General features: G+C 48.8%; 1 protein-coding gene across 2 annotated transcripts in view; it reads left to right on the top strand.

Moving 5' to 3' along the window:
• The window catches only part of LOC111151184 (PBX homeobox 1), a 288,290-nt gene that overhangs the window by 38,881 nt on the left and 236,743 nt on the right, over positions 1–12,666 (top strand). The gene's annotated exons all lie outside the window — the stretch shown is intronic.

Genomic DNA, 12,666 nt, shown 5'->3' with positions numbered 1-12,666 from the left:
GGTGTGGTTGGCTTTACCAAAAAGACATTTCTTTTCAAACAGAGGACTTAGGACAGATGGTGTGGAAATCACCTTAGTATTCCAGCAGCTGGGGTCGCGAGCACTTCCTGGTGACGTCTAGTGGACACGCTTTGAGTTTTAAGTGTAGTGTGGTCTGCTTTTTGGTTTAGTAACTGGACTATAGCTAAGAAAGGACAACACAGTAATCTTAAACATCTGCTGTTGGCCAGACACAGTGTGAAGCACTTTGTACATGATCTCATTTAATCCTGTTTTAGAAATGGGGACACTGAGGTTCTAGAAATCCTCGTTGACTACACTGGTGCCCTGATTGCCTCCTTACCCATCTGCATTTCATTGTAACTGTACAGTGTTCTTAGGGTTACAGTTTGATGTTGGAGGCTCCTTCCGTCCTGAAGCTCATTCACTCATTCATTCATTCATACACTCACCAGGCACCTGTACTGGACGCCTCCTGGTGCCGGGCCCTATCATTCAGGCCCACACGTGGTGACGACTGTTTGTCCCAGGATCTAACGAGTTAGCTTTAACAAATCGGGAGTGGACATGGCCCCTTCATTCTGTCCTGCGAGTCCTTGCTTACGCCATCCACTTATTACCGTGGCATCCGTAAGTAATAAATAACTTATCAAAATAATCATAAAGGACTTGGCAGACAAAATGAACTGCTGGAGAAGACTGCATTAAATTTTAATAGAAAGAAGTCTTGGTTACAAGCTGAAGCTGCGTCTCAGTGTGTGGCTGAGCCATTTCCTTTGAGACTTGCACATAAGCTCTGTGACATCAGAGACTTGGTCTTGCAGCTTTGTCCTAGCGCCTAGAATGTCCTCTGCCATATGGCAAGGACTCCGTATTTATTTAATGACTGCATGAGACAGTTAATGCTTTATTTGTGCATGGCGACTGATGGCGTTTGCAAGTTTTGTATAAAATATGTTGCATAAACGTTCCTACTGCCTTATTATAACTAAATTTCTTTGAGGAGAGGGGAATTTTAGAGTCTTTGAGGCTCATTTATTTAAAGAAGATGGCCTCACTACCTTGGCGGTGAGGTTTTGGGGAAGGGTTCCAAAGTGACCTCAGACTCGAGTTTCAGTAGATCTTGAAGGATACAAAAGGGGTGGCTGCAGAATGAGTGTGTGGTCTGTAGGAGGCTGGGTAGGCAGCATGTGAAGGGGTCTTGAGTCATGTGAGTTTATGGCCAGAGTCCAGGGCCATCCCATGGTCCGATTATGCCGAAGCTAAGGCTTTCTAGTTTTGGAAGACTTGAGTAATGCTGCTTGGAGGACACCAGGAGTCTCAGGCTGAACGGAGCTGTGAGGAGGATGGGCTGGTTCTCAGTAGTTTGCTGCATACTCAGGTCTACGGAGCAGCTGGAAATATATGTTTGGAGCTTCAGAGGGGGGGTCAAGGCTGGAGACATAGACGTGTGGGGGTCATCAGGATGTGAATAGCAACTGGTGTCATGGGAAAGAACGTGACAATACGAGGAAGGCTGTGTAGAATAGAAGAGGACCAGGGCAGAACCCCGAGAATGCCGAAATAGGCAAGTAGAAGAGGAGGCAAGGAAACGATTGTCAGAGAGGCAGGAGGGACCCCTGGAGGGAGTTGTATCTTCAAAGCCAAGGCGAGTCTGAAGACTAGGTTCGTCCATCATGAAGTGCCAAGGTCCTTCCTCTGGACTCCTCTACTTTTCTCCTAACATATATTATCCTGCATTTCTCTATTACTCTCTTTCTCCTGTTAGTTTGTGAGCACCATGAAAACAGGGTTAAAGTGTGCTCTATCTTCGTGCCTAGCTCAGGAATGGCAGAGAGGTTTCATCTCATCTACCAAGTCTCGGAACTCTGAGCTGAGTCCAAGGTCTTCAGAGAAGAGTGCCTTAGTCCATTAATGGTTTCTGGTGTGGATTCAGGATCAGAGACTGGTGGCTGCTTGCCATGCAGTTTTCATCTCTGCATTAGGCCCTCGTTCATTCATTATTCAGCATATATTTACTGAGCACCCAACATGTGCCAAGCCCTGTGCCAGGTACTCAATAAATGTTTATCGAATAAACGTTGAATGGTTAAAGCTTGCAGCAGCCTGAAAAGGAGTCCAACCAGGGATGGGCAACCTTTGAGAGCCCAGGGGAGGTCAGCCTCAGTGTTGTGTGTCTCTGCCAATCCTGTCCACACATGCAGAAGAGTTCTGGTTTGCCCAGAGTCCTTGTAAACAGAATGCCCACAGTATTCCCGCGATCATAATACAAATGCTTTTCCCTTGTATAAGTGTTTAACTTCGTAGAGTATACTCACATCTCACTTGGTCTTTGCATTTCTCCAACTGGAGGGGTCCCTCATAGGTGGTTTTCTGCCCAGCTGGGAGCAGTACACAGGTCTGACTCCCACCTCTAGCTCTTAGTGTGTGTTGGGGGGGCGTGGCTTCTCACATCGCAGAACATGGCCCTGCTCTTGGGGCAACTGGAAGAGTCTGGCGCCTTGCTTTTTTCGAGAGGTTTCTCCGTGGAGCCCAGTAAGCACAGGGCAGTGCTTGGGGTGGTAGGAGGAGGAAGAAATGAGTGGCTCCCAGAGGTTTCATGGGCTCCCATTCATGATTCATGATTCTTTCTCTGTAGCTAATTTTTGTTAAGTAGAAGAATTCCAGGAATCCTTCAGGAATTGGGGGAGACTGCTTTCTCCTGAAATATAAAACACCTGCTCTTAGTCTCTTTGGAGGCTCCGCTGTCTGGGGGAAAACATGGAAAAAGAGTTGATATGAAGCAGACATTTTTTCAAACAATAAATTCCCCTTTACTCATGAATTAAAAAATAAATTTAGGGACAGAGGTGTCACTTTCCAGGAGGCCTCCCAAGCACTTTTTTTTTCCCCTTGAAAAAGTAATATATTCAGAGCAAGAGACTGACTCTCTAAGAACATAAAATTGTGGGTGTTGGTTGGACGTGGCCTCTTCCTGTCAGCTCACCAAGCTTCAGCACGCTGGACAATTTTGAAAAGGACCGGTACTTTCTTCTTGATAATCAACCTGGATGACAGTCTGAAAAACGTGGAAGGAAATTGCCCCAATCCCCATTTCATGTTCCCGTATGCTTCTTTGTTAACCATTTTCTATCCCTGCAAATTCCCTCTCTGTCCCCAGAAAGGGACACTGAAGCTTCCTCGCCCCATTCCCCAGATGCTCAGCCCTCTTCTCAGACAGTGCTCATGGGGCAAATCACTGTGAGAGGCAGGGATTCCAAGAAACCATCTAAAATCTTTCTGTTGGATTTGGCAAGAGCCTTGGAAACCGGGAAGGGAAAAGGAAGGAGAGAGAGTGTAGGGGTGGAGACCGTCCCGATTTTGCTTGTCACTGGGTTCCCAGCACCCACACCAGGGATTGTCACAGAGGAGGTACTCCTGTGTTATTCAGTGAAAAGGGCTGAGTGAGTTCCCGGGGTTGGGAGGTGTGCAGGGAAAGAAGAAAGGAGCTCGTTGGGGGGCATCTTCCGCAGAGGAGGAAGCCCTGTGACTTGGAGGTGTCAGAGCAGATGGTTCCTGGCAGAGTGACCTAAGGGGACAGAGGCTCTTGGAGTCCGAGAACCGGAGCGTGGAAGGCATGGCTGAGTTCACAGTGTTCTGTATGCAAGGGTCCAAGTCTTCTTTTGTTCCATTAGGTTCCTCACTGAGGCAGCTAAGGGCTGCCACATCTGTGGCCTCCCCTGCGAGCCCCGCCCCCATGTCCCTGCTCGCCATCAGCCTGCTAGGCCGCATGCGGCACACTCCAGCGCCAACAACGGTCTCCCGCAGAACCAGAGCCTTGAGGGCCTGGAATTGGGAGGGAAATGGAAGCTGGGAGTTGGAGGGTGGTCCGCCGCCCCTCCCCTTCCCTCCTTTGAACCCGGGAGGGGGCTGGTTCCAGGGCTCTGTGGGAAGGGTCTTTTGAAGGGCCATGCACTTGGGCCACGGGGCACCATTCCACTTTAGTCAGGGGGCGGGGGGTCCCTGTTGAGTTCCAAAGAAAAACGTGGGGAGGTTCACATAAAAGCAGACTGTAGCAACTGGGGATCCAGTGGTCCTGAGGGCCTGCTTGCTTAATTGCTTGTGGATTAGGCCCAGAAGGCACTGGGGGCGGCTGGGGAGAGCTTTTGTAAGAGGTTAAGTTCCTGGTGGAGCGATGATTGGATTAGCCACCACTTGGTGGAAGCCTGGAGAACACCAGGAGGAACGCAAGTGGTCCTCTCTAGCTGGGTCCTGTGAGCCCTGCTTGGCCACAGACCTCAGGCCCCTTGTCCTAGAGGGTCACAGGGCTGGCGCCAGGGCCACCCCTGGCTGGGGACCGGCTGGCTGACGGGTAGCACATTTGCATGCGACCCTGTCCTTAGAAGTCGAGAAGCAGGAGATGGGGAGGAAAGAAAAGAGAGAATCAAATTAAATGTTTGCCCAGCAGAATGAATTCTGTCTCCAGTCAGACTGGCTTACATTTGTCTGGCTTTCTATTTTCTGAACTTTCTCTCACCATAAATCCTTTTTCTTCTCCTTTTATCCATTAAAATGTTTTCATCTTTGTGCCAGCACTTTTGGCTGGTGGTGTCTGTCCTGGCTTCGTAATCCTCCCACCGTCTTTTCGTCACTTTTCTTGTCTCTCTGTCAGACCCCCAGCCCTTGACTTTGAAATGCCTTTTCTTCCCTCTCTCTCTTTTTCAGATTCCAGGATTTCTTGCTTAATGGTTGGATGTTCACTTGACCCTTCTTGGGGTCTTTTTTTGCCCCTCTCTAGCTTTGGGCCACGTTCACGTTTCTGTCTTTCAATTAAAACCATTACTCTGGTATACACACGATCTCTGGGGATCAGGCCTCTTTTTGGTTGTGTGTTTAGAGAAGTGAGCCGGCCTGGTCCAGGGGGGTTGGGGGAACCCACAAAACTGTCCTGTGGATTTGCCATCCTCGACCTGTTACGTTTGCTCTGAGGCATGGGAATAAAAATTCTTCACTGGTCCAGTCTGCCCCGTGAATAGAAAGGAGGGTGACATGCCCCACAGGAACTGGGGACAGCCCTGTTCCGGGAGGGTAGTTGCCTGACTTGGGGGCTCGAAGGAGTGAGGGCCTGCATCGGGCCTGGCCTCCCACTAACATTTCCCGCATCCCCACTTTACCTCCAGCCCCGAGGGGAGCTGACAGCCCTGCACAATGGCTTCCTTTCTTCTCGGAGGGCCAGTGTTTTGATAGTGTCCCCTTACACCCCAGCCTCCCCCTGGCCCATTTATAAACCTGACACGGGCAACATGATGTAATGTTATTTTTCAGGATCTCAATGAGGGAATTTTTTGCCCCAGGTCAGAAGAATGCTAGTTGATTTTTGCTGAAATGAACCATGGCGTGGTATAATAGATGGGCTCTTAGTTCAAGAAGGTGGGGGGTGGGGTTGGACAAGGGGCTGGAGCTGGGAGTGGGAAAAGAGGGAAGTTTTTTTTTTTTTTTCCCTCTGCGTGGCCCTGCCACTTCCAGGTGCCTAAGCCCACCTTTCCGGGTTGGGAAATGCTCTTGCGGAAGGAGGCTTGGCAGCTGCCCCTTCAAGGCCGTCTTGCTGGGGTCCGTGGCCGTGGTTTTGATTTACAGTGTGTGGCCAGGGATGGCCCCATGGTGGGGACTGAACTCAGGAAGTGGCGGTGGAGAGGAAAGAGGGGTCTTTGGTGGGGGTAGGGTGGTGGGGGGCCGCTTTTGGGTGACCGAGTCTGTCTTCCAGGCTGGAGTTCGCCCACCCCTGCAGTCCTGGTTCCCCTGCGGGGCTTGAGCCGTGGCTGCACTTGGCCTGGGGAGCTGATGGGCCTGGAGGCCCCCTCCTGTCAGGCTGCTCCCCCTGGCCTTCTTTGTGGACAGTACTCGTACCCTAAAAGTTTCAGACCGGTCTCATTTCTGTATTTACATTTGTTTGGAATCAAAAGGCACCAAATTCTCTCTTGGAGGGTTACCCGGACTTCCTGGGAGCTCATTGTCCCGGGTGGGGAGAAGGGAGGAGACGGGGAACATGATGGGCCTGTCCCGCTGCCGTCCCCATCTCCCCAGTCCCTCTGGCTTTCTGAAGGGGGCTGCTACCAGTGCCTTGGGAGAAGAAGAAGTTACGAGGACTGGAGCTGAGGTCCAACGTGGCTTTCCAAGCCTGGCCTTGTTGTTATGATGGGTTAACCTGGGCAGGTTATGGGAACTCCCTGCCTCAGTTCCTGCTCCCTGCTTTGTGTTTCAATTTTTTTTTTTTTAAGATTTTTTATTTATTTATTTGACAGAGATCACAAGTAGGCAGAGAGGCAGGCAGAGAGAGAGGAAGGGAAGCAGGCTCCCCGCTGAGCAGAGAGCCCGATGCGGGCCTCGATCCCAGGACCCTGGGATCATGACCTGAGCCAAAGGCAGAGGCTTTAACCCACTGAGCCACCCAGGCGCCCTTGTGTTTCAACTTTTGACCCAGACTGCTTTGTTACGAGACCCATGGGCAAGCCACGCGAGGCCACCACCTAGATATTTATATCGAAAGCCATGCTGTGGGCCTGTCAAGGGAAGTATTTTATATCCACTGCACTGAACTTGCCACTCCTCTCAGAGTAGGCCATACCCTTTGCTGACTCTGAGCTGTCGCGCTGTGTCCTCTGCCTGGAATGCCTTCCTTAACTCCATATCACCTGGCAGATCTTTCTTTCTTCACGGACCAGCTCCAATGCCAGTAACACAGTGAAGCTGTTCTTACCATCCCCTTGCTGAGGGTCCCCGTAGGGGGTGTATGGATCGGCGCTGTCCTGGCAGTCTGTGTCTGTGTGTATATGAGAGCCCAGAGGCCTCCTGGGACGAGGACCACCAGGGAACACAGTGCCTGTTACAGAGGGAGCTCTCCATATCCTTTTATTTCTCAAGTAGGCTCCACGCCCAGTGCAGAGCCCAGAGTGGGGCCTGAACCCAGGACCCTGAAATCAAGACCTGAGCTGAGCTCAAGAGCAGGTGCTTAACCCATTGAACCGCCCCTCCCTATTTTAAATACGTGAACAAATGTTTGCATTTTGGTGACAATATAAATTTCCTTGTCTTACCTCAGTACTGGGCTACTGCTGATCTCTCCCCGGGGGTGCTGTGGCTGCACTGGCCTTCGGGTTCTCTCCTCCTGGAGGCTGGGGTGGTGGTGATCCCAGTGGCCCCCAGACCTGGGGAGACCTGGTATGGGCTCCTTGCCTCACCAGAGAAGTAGGGTTGAGTATATAAACTCCATGAACTCTGAGGACAGCCGTTCTAGGATATTCCTGTGGGGCGTCTGATGGGGGAAACAAAAGCAAAGAACAGAAGAAACCAAGGACAGTTCTGTCCTCTGTAATGCTCAGGAAGTAAGGTACCATTCTGTTACTCCCCGAGCTGGGGACCTCTGGGGGTTGAGCCCTCCCGGTGTGAGTACTCGAAGGCACAACATGGACGCACTGAGAGAGGGTCAGTATGTTTTGGACACTGTGTACTCTAGCCCTCTCATTTTTGTACCTGAGCATAGTGAGGCAAAGTTCAAGTAAGTGACTTGACCAAAGGACACAGACTTATAATATGACAGAGGCTTGGGGTGTAGATCCTAGGACCGTGGTTCTTCCAGTACCCGCCTGTGCTGCCTTCTCCTCCTCAGGCCCACACAGTCAGCACATCCCGTGGACACTTACTTCTTCTTCAGCTAGACCTTTCTCGTCTGTTCTTTCTCTCTCTCTGGCTCCCACCCCTTTTCCCTCTTCCCCATCTCTCCCGTTCTGTCGACCTGCGACTCCCAGCCCTTCCAGCATTCCTTGCTACCTAGATCACCAGTTTTTTGCCAACCGGCGGGTGAAGAGTCTGGTCTGCTACTTTGCTCTTCTGCCATCTTCCCGCCTACAGTGCAGAAGCAGCTCACAGACACGGCAGATCTGAACGGGGCCTCGCTGGAAAGCACACGGTAACGGTGAGCGGGTTTGGCAGGTAGGGCATGACCCGCTGGCGGCTTGGGCTGGCTTCCTCGCTCATGCCGGCTACACTCCAAGCATGGTCAGCTTCTCCCTTTATTCTTCGGGGGCGACGACTCTTCAAGACTGTGTATTTCTCAGGTCACCAAAGGAAGCTCATGGACACGATTTCTGCCTGGAGTAACCGGTGGTATAAAATGAGGAAAAGAATGCGGTCGGAGCTCATGTCTTTACCTTTTGTTAACAATCTGTGGGTTACCCTGGTCTTGTTGACCACTTTATTTCCACTTCTACTTGTGGTTGAAATAATCTTTCCAATAACCCCAAGGAATTTAAAAAAAAAAAAACAAACTAATTCATTTATTTTTCCCCTATATCTGATTTTCTCTGCCCCAATATAAAAATAATGAATCAATAACATGGTATTTCTTGAGTACTTTCCCGTTCTTTCAGGCAAATGACTGTTGAGGTGGAATATTCCTGATTTTACGGGGCGTTGATGGCCCACAGACGACAAGCGCTCGAATGCTAGCCTTCTAAATGTTAGGTTCCAAATTGACCCTTTTGTGATCAATTTGTTTTTATCCAGCTTCATGAACAGCCAGCCGTGGCACCATTGATGGGATCGACAAGGCGGTGACGTGAAGCAGTCACTAAACGTGGCGGCGGGAGGAGCCAGACTGATTTTTGTGTGGTTTTGTTTTAGAGACAAGGACTCTGTTAGTTAGAACAGCATTGAATTGTGCCCACCACGAGGAAATAAAACCCACGAGACAGTTACAAATGACCTGTCACAAGAGGGGAGGCGTGCCAGAGAAGGAGGTGTGGGAGGGAGAGCCCACAGGCCTCCTGTGAATGACCATAACACCCTAGTGACTTGGGGATCTGGCTTCCCCAGGCTGGATCTGCCCAGAAAGTTCTTAGAGGTTAAGAGCCAGGAGTCTGGGGAGGCGAAGGGTTACTGTGTTTGGTCACAGAGGTGCCTTCCAGGTGGTCACCATGGAAATCCTTTTCACTGGGGTATCCTGAAATGACAAGCTCAGGACCATGTGGAAAATGGTCACACGAACGGTGGGGCAGGGATCGGGAGGCTGGCCCAGTCACTTTCTGCGTTGGCCTCTGGAGCTGTTGTCCTGTGACTCTCAGTAAACTTTGCAGTGGCTCTTCTCCAAACCGGGGGCTGATTCAGCATGTGAACAGGCCTAGGCCAGTTCTTGACATCGGTGTCAGTGTCTGGTCCAGGAGGCAAGCTGCTCCTACCCTGTGCCCTGTGTCCCTTCTCCAAGCTGCTTACCCCTCCTTGTGCCCCTAGGTCTCCCTCCCCCGCCTCCCCTTCCCTCCTGCGCAGTGAGGAAGGAAACTCAGTTTACTGATCTGTTACACTGTTGGTGGGAAGCACTCGGTGAGGCCAGATACTAATACCTTGCAATTATTTGCATTATATTGGGTGTATCTCCCTTGAGAAATATATTCCTGGGAGTATACCAGTATAATGAGTTTCAGTTAGCTGAATCATATTTTTTAGCTCCTGAAATTATTAATTTACATATCTGTTCTCAAGGACAAAAATCTGACCCAGGCCATCTCCACCACCAGCTGAAATTTTCAATAAAGGTTTCAGAGGCCTATTTTGTGACGAATTACAAGGTAAAAATACTTTATGCAACAGGAAAAAAAAAATCCTAAATTGCATTGCCTTCGTGCTAACGTGAGAAGGGGCTGCATTTTCTGAGGTGATTGGGTCCTTTTAAAGGTGGTAATGGGTACTTCTCACGTGCTAGGCATAAGCGCTAAATCCATTGACATAAATCATTTCACATAATCCTCATAATAATCCTGTAAGGAATGGAATAGATTTATCCTAATTTACAGATTTTGAGACTGAGGTTCAAGTAAGTGAAGTAATTTGCTCAAGGTCATACAGCTGTTAAATAGTGGAACAGGGATTTGAACCTACTTGGAGTCTGGTTCCAGAGGTCATATCATGTTACTTCTTGACTATTTCTTTCCTATTATGGGCGAAATAGCATACCTTCATCTCAAATATTCTTTAAAAAAATTCTGGGGTTTAAACACTAAAGCCCCTCGGCCCTGTCGTGGTGCCTTTCCATTTTTATTTCCCTTAGAGATTATAACCAAGGCTAATGTCTGGGGCTAGTCAGCTCCGTTGGTTAGAGCTAATGGGGCCAAGGTGACAAGGTTCAGCCCTCCTATGAGTCTCTTAGCTGGGCTGAGTTTCATGGCCATAGAATTAACCTTTCACCTTGGCCAGCTGTCTCACAAATGCATTTTGTTGATCAGAGAGAATAAGGGTGGATTGTAGATAAAACCGAGCACAGCACTTGATCAGCCACCCAAGACCGTGGATGGTGGTTCAGTAATGGTGTCTCTCCAACTGGGGATGAGGTAAGTTTACAATAGCATTTGATAGTGTGTTTGGAGCTGCTGTTTGTTTCAGTGTTTGTGCGTGAGGAAAGGTTGCCCACTCAAGTAAGTTTGGGATGGAGTGAGTTAAAAGAGCTTTCTTTTAATGACTGGGCTTCTTGGAGCTTTAATATGTTAATGGGCGTTATAAATCTCCCGGATGGCTATGTGTGGGGGGGTAGTACTTGCCTTTGGAGAATTTATTTGACCTAAGGACCTTCTCCCTGGACTAGGATTCTTAGAAACACACTTTAGCAAATGCTGCCTTAAAGTGTGTTTGCTCTTTTCTCTTTATTTTAAATCCCTATAGTAATGCTGTCTTTCTACAATAAAAGCAGCTAGAAAGGACCAGTTTCCAGGTTCCCCAAACTTCTGCGGGTGTGAATTTCCCTTCAGCCGGTATAACTTTACCTCCCAAGGACTTCCATAACTTTAGTCTCATTTTCTTTCCTTTTTGTCCTAATTTTGTAACTAAGATTCTGTTGCTGGCGCAGCCCACACCTCAAGTCAGTGACACAGCACAAACTAGAACCCAGATCTCGGGGCTCTGGCCCATTTTTCTTTCCAACAGCCTATGCTGCCTCCCAGTGGACAGAGCATTTGCAGGGAGTGGAGATTTTAGTGTTTGTTTCTAGAAAGGGCTTGCTTGGTGGCTGTGAGCATTTCTTTGGTCTGCTATTGCTCTCAGTTTGGAAAATGAGGTTGTCTTAATGCCCTAGGTAAGACAGAGCAACCTCTTCTCACCCTGTTCCCCTCCCCAAATTCGCTGCCTTGTAAGTAATCACCTGAAAGCATCATTTAAAAGTTCTAGGAGCGAATTCTAAATTGACTTTCTACCGGGAGAGTAATCACACCGGACGGACTCGAGATGGTCCCCACCAGCCCCCAGGTTTCTCCGGGAGACGCTGTGGTACACTTGCATCCCTTCGATGATGAGCGCCTCCTTTTTGGCTCACTTTTTCCTTTATTTCTGTTTAGCTTTTTCCAACTTCTCAGGCACCTTTGGGGTTCTGATAATTTGGAAAATAAATGAGAGTCGAAGGTCAATTTTATTTTATTCTACTTTAAAAAATTAAACCCAAGAGAATAATCTTTATGCTATAGTCTTCAGTAATATTTAGATGCTCCTTCCGGAGGATAGTCGAGCTGCCAAAATCAGTAGGGGTGTTTTTTTTTTTTCTTTCTCGTTTTTCTTTTCCTTTTTTTGCCAAGCTCTGCTTCAGTAATCCTATCACTTGCCTGAAAAATTCATTATACTGAAATAAACACATTAGGAACTCCATGGTCTTTTACATCTCTAATATTTATGAAGTACTGAGGCTCTCAGCCAGCCAATAAGGAAGCAAGTAATTCCCAGCAATCAGTTAAATAGACGTTGGCTGATTTGGATTGCAAAATATAGGTGCCCTGATTAGCCCCATATATGGACATACATTGTTCTTCAGTCATTCAAAAGCTACCTAATTATGAATATTGAAGTATAATGTTCTGGCTTTTAACATAAGGCACTTACCTTTTAATTGGCCATCAGCTTTGTTTTTAGCTCGGATGTATCTCCACTGGGATTCAAATGAAATGGGGAGATAATCAGCCAGTAAGCAGAGAAAAGGGTAAAATGATCATAGATAATTAAGTGGCAGCAGGGAAAGTTAGGGTGAGGCCAAAGGGAGAGAAACAAAAGAAGGAAACTCACAGGAAACCAGCTCCCTCTGCCACCACACCACCAGGCACACCCCTTTTGAAAGCACTTTTAATTCCCCCCCTTCAGCTTTCAGGTGGGACATCTGTACACCTTGGAGCTGACATCCACCAGCTTGATCACACACTTGTCTCCTCCCTGCCCCTAAACTCGGAGCCAAGCGGAGGGCGGGGTGTTGGATACTCACTGCACAGACTTGGCAGGGAAAAAAAGGAGCAAAGCGAAGGCTAATTGGAAGCTGCCCCAAAGTGCACTCTGTTGGAGCTATTTACAATATCTTTCAAGCAGAGGCTTACTGGATAATTCAGTTAAGGGGCTGTGGGTGGGGGGATAGGTGGGGGAGGGCTCTAGGGGGGAGAAAATGACCTGAAGGACCAGCTGGCTTGGAGATGGTGGTGGATCCCTTCTTCCTCACCCTTTGAAGTGTTAACTCCTACGTGATCTTAACCTTCGGTGCACAGCCTTAAATATGCCCCTCGTTGGCAGGAGCGGGCTGCGTCTTCTGGGTCATGTGTCCCTCCCTGTATAGTCTGATGAAAGCTATAGCCGTCTCCCCAGAAAATAAACTTCCATACACCTGTGCCCTTTTTG

Source organism: Enhydra lutris, unplaced genomic scaffold (genome assembly GCF_002288905.1).
Source record: "Enhydra lutris kenyoni isolate GAN:26980312 unplaced genomic scaffold, ASM228890v2 scaffoldscaffold25, whole genome shotgun sequence".
Classification (NCBI taxonomy): domain Eukaryota; kingdom Metazoa; phylum Chordata; class Mammalia; order Carnivora; family Mustelidae; genus Enhydra; species Enhydra lutris.
Note: the sequence above shows the minus strand (reverse complement) of the source record. Positions and strands in the feature narration are given on the sequence as shown.